Source organism: Canis lupus, chromosome 8, assembly GCF_003254725.2.
Source record: "Canis lupus dingo isolate Sandy chromosome 8, ASM325472v2, whole genome shotgun sequence".
Taxonomy (NCBI): domain Eukaryota; kingdom Metazoa; phylum Chordata; class Mammalia; order Carnivora; family Canidae; genus Canis; species Canis lupus.
The window spans coordinates 6,696,762-6,704,175 of NC_064250.1; the positions used below are offsets into that span (position 1 = coordinate 6,696,762).

The window sequence follows — 7,414 nt, forward strand, 5'->3', positions numbered from 1 at the left end:
TAATACATATAACATAAAAAAGTGTTAAAAAAAAGTGTTAAAAAGTGTTAATTGACTATGTTAGCAGTAAGACCAAGATAAAAGATCTGTACACTGAAATCTATAAGGCATTGATGAAAGAAATTGAAGAAGACACAAATGATGGAAAGATATCCCATGGTCATGAATTGAAATAAATACTATTGAAATATCCATACAACCCAAAGCAATCTACAGATTCAGTGCTATCTCTATCAAAATTCCAAAGGCATTTTTCAAGGAAACAAGAAAAAAATTCTGAAATTTGTATAGAATTACAAAAGACCCCAAATAGCCAAACCAATCTTGAAAAAGAACAAAGCTGTCAGGCTCACACTTCCTGATTTCAAAATATATTATAAAACTATAATAATCAAAACAGTATGGTATTGACATAAAAACAGATACATAGATCAATGAAACATGATAGAGTCCAGAAATAAGCCCATATCAGATAAAGTTTAACCCAAAGGCTGTAGCAAGAGATGAAGAGGGACACTATATCATACTTAAAGGGTCTATCCAACAAGAAGACCTAACAATCATGAATATATATGCCCCTAATGTGGGAGCTGCCAAGCATATTAATTAATAACCAAAGTAAAGAGATACTTAGATAATAATACACTAATAGTAGGAGACTTCAACACAGCACTTTCAGCTAATGACAGATAGTCTAAGCAGAACATCACCAAGGAAACAAGGGCCTTAAATGATACACTGGATCAGATGGATTTCACAGATATATACAGAACTTTCCAACCAAACGTAACTGAATACACATTCTTCTCATGTGCACATGGAACTTTCTCCAGAATAGACCACATACTGGGTCACAAATCAGGTCTCAACTGATACCAAAAGACTGGGATTGTCCCCTGTGTATTTTCAGACCACAATGCTGTGAAACGAGAACTCAATCACAAGAAGAAATTTGGAAGAAACTCAAACACATGAAGGTTAAATAGCATCCTACTAAAAGACGAATGGGGGAGGCCTGGGTGGTTCAGCGGTTAAGCGCCTGCCTTCGGCTCAGGGCCTGATCCTGGATTCCTGGGATCGAGTCCCACATTGGGCTCCCTTCATGGAGCCTGCTTCTCCCTCTGCCTGTGTTCTGCCTCTGTCTCTGTCTCTGTCTCTGTCTCTCTCTCTGTGTGTGTGTCTCTCATGAATAAATAACTAGAATCTTAAAAAAAAATGATGAATGGGTCAACCAGGAAATTAGAGAAGAATTAAAAAGATTCATAGAAACTAATGAAAATGAAGATACAACCGTTCAAAATCTTTGGGTTACAGCAAAAGCAGTCCTAAGAGGGAAATACATTGCAATACAAGCCTCCCTCAAAAAATTGGGAAAAAAACTCACGTACACAAGTTAACCTTGAACCTAAAGGAATTGGAGATAGAAGAGCAAGTAAAACCTACACCAAGCAGAAGAAGAGAGATAATAAAGATTTGAGCAGAACTAAATGAAATAGAGTGTATGTAGAACGGATGTACAAAATGTAGAACGGGCTCATTGAACGCGGCGCCAGATCCGCAGGCGGCTGTTGTCTCCACGAGCCGAGCCCGGCCCACACAGAAGCAATTATGTCTAAGGGACCTGCAGTCGGGATCGATCTTGGCACCACCTACTCCTGCGTGGGTGTCTTCCAGCACGGGAAAGTGGAAATAATTGCCAATGATCAGGGAAACCGAACCACCCCAAGTTATGTCGCCTTCAGACACCGAACGATTGATCGGTGATGCTGCGAAGAATCAAGTTGCGATGAACCCCACCAACACGGTTTTCTATGCCAAGCGGCTGATTGGACGTAGATTTGATGATGCTGTCGTCCAATCTGATATGAAGCATTGGCCCTTCATGGTGGTGAATGATGCTGGCAGGCCTAAAGTCCAAGTAGAATACAAGGGGGAGACCAAAAGTTTCTATCCAGAGGAGGTGTCCTCTATGGTCCTGACGAAGATGAAGGAAATTGCAGAGGCCTACCTTGGGAAGACTGTTACCAATGCAGTTGTCACGGTACCTGCATACTTCAATGACTCTCAGCGTCAGGCTACCAAAGATGCTGGAACTATTGCCGGTCTTAACGTACTTCGAATTATCAATGAGCCAACTGCTGCTGCTATTGCTTATGGCTTAGACAAGAAGGTTGGAGCTGAAAGGAATGTGTTGATCTTTGATTTAGGAGGTGGCACTTTTGATGTGTCAATCCTTACTTTTGATGTCAAGTCCACAGCTGGAGACACCCACTTAGGTGGAGAAGACTTTGACAACAGAATGGTCAACCATTTTATTGCAGAATTCAAGCGCAAACACAAGAAGGACATCAGCGAAAACAAGAGGGCTGTCCGCCGTCTCCGTACTGCATGTGAACGGGCTAAGCGTACACTTTCTTCCAGCACCCAGGCCAGTATTGAGATTGATTCTCTGCATGAAGGAATCGACTTCTATACCTCTATTACTCGTGCCCAGTTTGAAGAATTAAATGCTGACCTGTTCCGTGGCACCTTGGACCCTGTAGAGAAAGCTCTTCGAGATGCCAAGCTGGACAAGTCTCAGATCCATGACATTGTCCTGGTGGGTGGTTCTACCCATATCCCCAAGATTCAGAAACTTCTGCAAGATTTCTTCAATGGAAAGGAACTGAATAAGAGCATCAACCCTGATGAGGCCGTTGCTTATGGTGCAGCTGTCCAGGCAGCCATTCTTTCTGGTGACAAATCTGAAAATGTTCAAGATTTGCTGCTATTGGATGTCACCCCACTTTCTCTTGGTATTGAAACTGCTGGAGGAGTCATGACTGTGCTCATCAAGCACAATACTACCATTCCTACAAAACAGACACAAACCTTTACTACCTACTCTGACAACCAACCTGGTGTGCTTATTCAGGTCTATGAAGGTGAGCATGCTATGACCAAGGATAACAACCTACTTGGCAAGTTTGAACTCACAGGCATACCTCCTGCTCCTCGTGGCGTTCCTCAGATTGAAGTCACTTTTGATATTGATGCAAATGGTATCCTCAACGTGTCTGCTGTGGATAAGAGCACAGGAAAAGAGAACAAGATTACCATCACTAATGACAAGGGCCGCTTGAGCAAGGAGGACACTGAGCGCATGGTCCCGGAAGCTGAGAAGTACAAAGCCGAAGATGAGAAGCAGAGAGACAAGGTGTCTTCCAAGAATTCACTTGAGTCTTACGCTTTCAACATGAAAGCAACTGTTGAAGATGAAAAACTTCAGGGCAAAATCAATGATGAAGACAAACAGAAGATTCTTGACAAGTGCAATGAAATCATCAACTGGCTCGATAAGAACCAGACTGCAGAGAAGGAAGAATTTGAACATCAGCAGAAAGAGCTGGAGAAAGTCTGCAATCCCATCATTACGAAGCTATACCAGAGTGCAGGAGGCATGCCAGGAGGAATGCCTGGAGGCTTTCCTGGTGGTGGAGCTCCTCCCTCTGGTGGTGCCTCCTCTGGGCCTACCATTGAAGAGGTTGATTAAGCCAACCTGATGACAGGTCTAGCATTGTTCCACACATTTCAAGGACCCAAATTTGTAGCAAATTCCATGGCAGTTTTAAAGTCAAGCTGCTATAGTAAATATACTGGGCATTCTTGATACTTGAATATGGAATATGTGCACAGGGAAAGGAAATAAACATTGCCCTTTATAAGCACTGTATTGTTAAGTGGAAAATGCAATGTCTTAAATAAAACTGTATTTAAAATTGGCACCAAAAAAAAAAAAAAAAACAAAACAAAAACAAAAAAAATAAAATGTAGAACGGATCAACAAAACCAGGAGTTGGTTCTTTGAAAGAATTAGTAAGATGGATAAACCCCTAGACAACCTTATTAAAAAGAAAAGAGAAAAGACGCAAATTAATAAAATCACAAATGAAAGAGGAGAGATCACAACCAATACAAAGGAAATACAAAGAAATTTAAAAACATATTATGAGCAGCTATACGCCAACAAATTAGGCAATCTAGAAGAAATGGGTGCATTTCTAGCTGTATTCTCTGTTTAATGATGATTTTGAGTGTCTTTCTATATATTTTTCTTATAATCTGCATATGTATGTCTTTTATGTGTTTCTTATATATTACTGATATTTTTGTAATTGGCAGATAGGAATTTTTAAACACATATTTTATATTTTAATTTTTTGTCAGAGTAAGTGTGACAAATATCTTATTGAGCTGTCTTTTCATTTTCTTGATATGTTCTTGGTATATACAATTAAATAACTCCAATTCCAGTTTAATCACTCTTTTTTATAGTCTGTGCTTCTGGAACATTTTAAAAAATATTTCCCTGTCCTAAATACTTGAAGATTTGTCACATTGTATCTTCTCAAAGTTTTGAAACCTTACTCCTTACATTGTCCAATTTATCAGATGGGAATTAATTTTTTAAAATATAATTCTAGATAAGTATGGTAGATAATTTCATGTATTAACTTTTTGGGCTAAAGGATCCCCAGATAGCTAGTAAAACATTTATTTCTGAATGCGTTTGTGAGGGGTTTTTTTTAGAAGATACTAACATTTGATTCAGTAGGCTGAATAAAGAGACACATCCTTACCTATATGGGTGGGCATCATCCAATCCACTAAGGGCCCTGATGGAACAAAAAGGTAGAACAACTTTGCAGTCTCTTGTAGAAAGAGCATTCATCTGTCTTATCATTGGTCCTTGAAGCCGCTGGTTCTAGGGCCTTTGGACTCTGAGACTTAAAACAGCAGTCCCATGTTTCTCAGGCCTTTGGACCTGGACTGAATTATATACTGGCTTTCCTGGTTCTCCAGCTTGTAGGCAGCAACCATACAAGCAAATTTCTATAATAAATCTTTTCTTATATATAGCTATATGTATCCTATTTGTTCTGTTTCTCTGAAGTCAGTTTCATTGACTAATACAGAAAGCATGCGTATTCAGTTTTGTTTTTTTTTCCTTCCAGCTATTTTTGAAAAGAATCCATAGAAGAGTTTTGAGTGCAGTATTTTTCTATATGTTCATTAGATTAAACTTGTTAAATTGTATCATTCTAATCATTTATAAATTTATATATTACTTGATTGATCTATTAATTGCTGAAATAGGTTAAAATGTCTCTCTCTAAAGGTAAATTTCTAATTTTATATTTTAAGTTTGGTTGATTTTTTGCTTTATATATTTTGAACTTACGTTATTAGATAAAATGTTAAATTTGTTATGTCTTTCATGTGAATTTAACCTTTCACCTTAACTTCACATACTATAGAAAGCACTTCTTCCTATATTTTATTTTCTTATCCTAACTCAGGACTATAAATATAACTTCTCTGCAGATAGCTTCCCTTATCTGTATTCTAAATTCTGACCTCCTCCTAGAGATATGTTGCTGCACTTCCAACAACTTGCTAGATGTTTTCACTGGTACATCCATTAGAATTTACAGTTTGTACATTCAAGCATAGTCTGTCCCCAAATGTACATTCCATTAGTACATTCCATTAGAATGTGCAATCTACATTCAAGTAAAGTCCATCCCCAAATTAAATAACCATGTTCCTTCTTAAACCTACTCCTCTTTCTATTTTATCTGTTTCTTTTAGTTGTGTCCTTTTGTGTAAAACACTCATGCATAACATGATCTTTTCAGTCTCCTTTGTCTTATATTTGTATTTGCAGTTTAGTTGTCAAGTGGTATTGATTCTACTTCTACAGTAGAATTGTGATCAGTCCATACACTCTGCAACAACAGTTGAAAGCCTTCAGTACTTACTCTTTGATCATGGTAAATCAACCTGATTTCCCTACTTCCAGCATCAACTCCATCCTATGTTTTTTATACATTAGCTTGCAAATCAAATGTTCTGAACAAATACTTATATCGTATGATGTCTTTTTTTAAATGACTTAATAGCATAGTGATTAAATATGTGGCTTTGGAATATGATGGTCTCCTTGTATTAAATGCCTTGTTTGCTTACTGGTCTAATTCAGATCCACTCTCTATTGACTTCCACCTGGTTTTAGCCTACAACAAAGGGCTGAAGTGTCACGAGCTGTCATATTCCTTATATTCCTTCAGCTTCTTGTAAATTGTTTATTTACCTTGCCTTGTCCTTGTAGTCATATGCTGGCTATGTTTTACTGCCAAAAGCCACAGCTCCCATCACCCTCCTTCCAGTTTCTGGTATTGGTTTCTTTCCTGTATGCCTTCAGATGTAGGAATAGAACTATCTCTCTCTCCATCCTATCACTAGGGCATTGCACTATCCCTAGTAGTTTTCCTACATGATATCTTTATAGATAATTCCTCCATTAAACTCTTGTATAATATATTAATTTTATTGTACTGTCTTTTCCTGATTGGAAATTATTTAAGTCCTGGCCTTGCCACTTACTACTGGATAAACTTGGGGAGTTTATTTAATGTTTTTGACTCTTACTTGGTCATCTGACATGTGCACTAAGCCATTATCTAGAAAAATTGTTGTGTCATATATAATACTCAATGAGTAACATATTATTTATAAAACAAAATAGAAATTCTTTAGCTTTTAACTAAAGATTAGTCAGAGAGAAAGGAAAGGCAAAAAAATATTCTTTCAGTATTTTAGGCAGACCATGCTGGGACACACTCTACAGAGATATACAGAACCTCTCCAGTGAAATCGAGCCACAGTTGTCAACAGTGAAAACCAGCTCAGTAAAGACCCTTGAGCTGGCTTTTCCTCTTTGCCTGTTATCGCTATTCTGTCTTCCCCACTCCTCTATTTGATTATCTTCCCAAATAAACACTTTGTATTTGAATCCTTACTTCAGGCTCTTTATTTTCAAGGGAATCCCAAACTAACACAAAATTACTGGGATTAATTTTTTGGTAATGTGGTCAAAAGATGTTTTGGTTGTAAGTTTAAGATCAAGCTCTCCTCGCTAATACACAGTGTCTGAGAATTGCAGAAGTTAATATTTTACTTTTCTGCAAGAAGCATTTCTTGTTTCTTAAATATTTATCACCAACATTTTATCAACATTTATTACCAACATTTGGGACTGGAAGAAAATAAAAACTGTATGTCTATATGTAGTGGTATTGACTCTGTGGTAAAGGTAAAGGTAGTGAAGATATAAAACTCAGCGTGTAAGTTTACCAGGTAAATGATGGAATATTTTGGTATTGGATGTTAATATTTAATTCTGTTGACATAAATATAGTTGTTTCATTTGGAAATATCTAATTTGTGGTGGTTTCAAATAAGTTTTATATGATTTCATTTATTATGTGGCACACATTTTCCATTACTTTATGAATTTTTATATACACTAAAAAGCAGAGTGCTCTAAATCACAGCAAAAAATCCATAATAAAATGTTACTCTTTTTGGAATT

At 37.3% G+C, this 7,414-nt stretch overlaps 1 pseudogene; it reads left to right on the top strand.

Moving 5' to 3' along the window:
• The first annotated feature begins 1,535 nt into the window (after positions 1 to 1,535).
• On the top strand, positions 1,536 to 3,761 carry LOC112657424 (heat shock cognate 71 kDa protein-like; annotated as a pseudogene).
• The last annotated feature ends 3,653 nt before the right edge of the window (positions 3,762 to 7,414 follow it).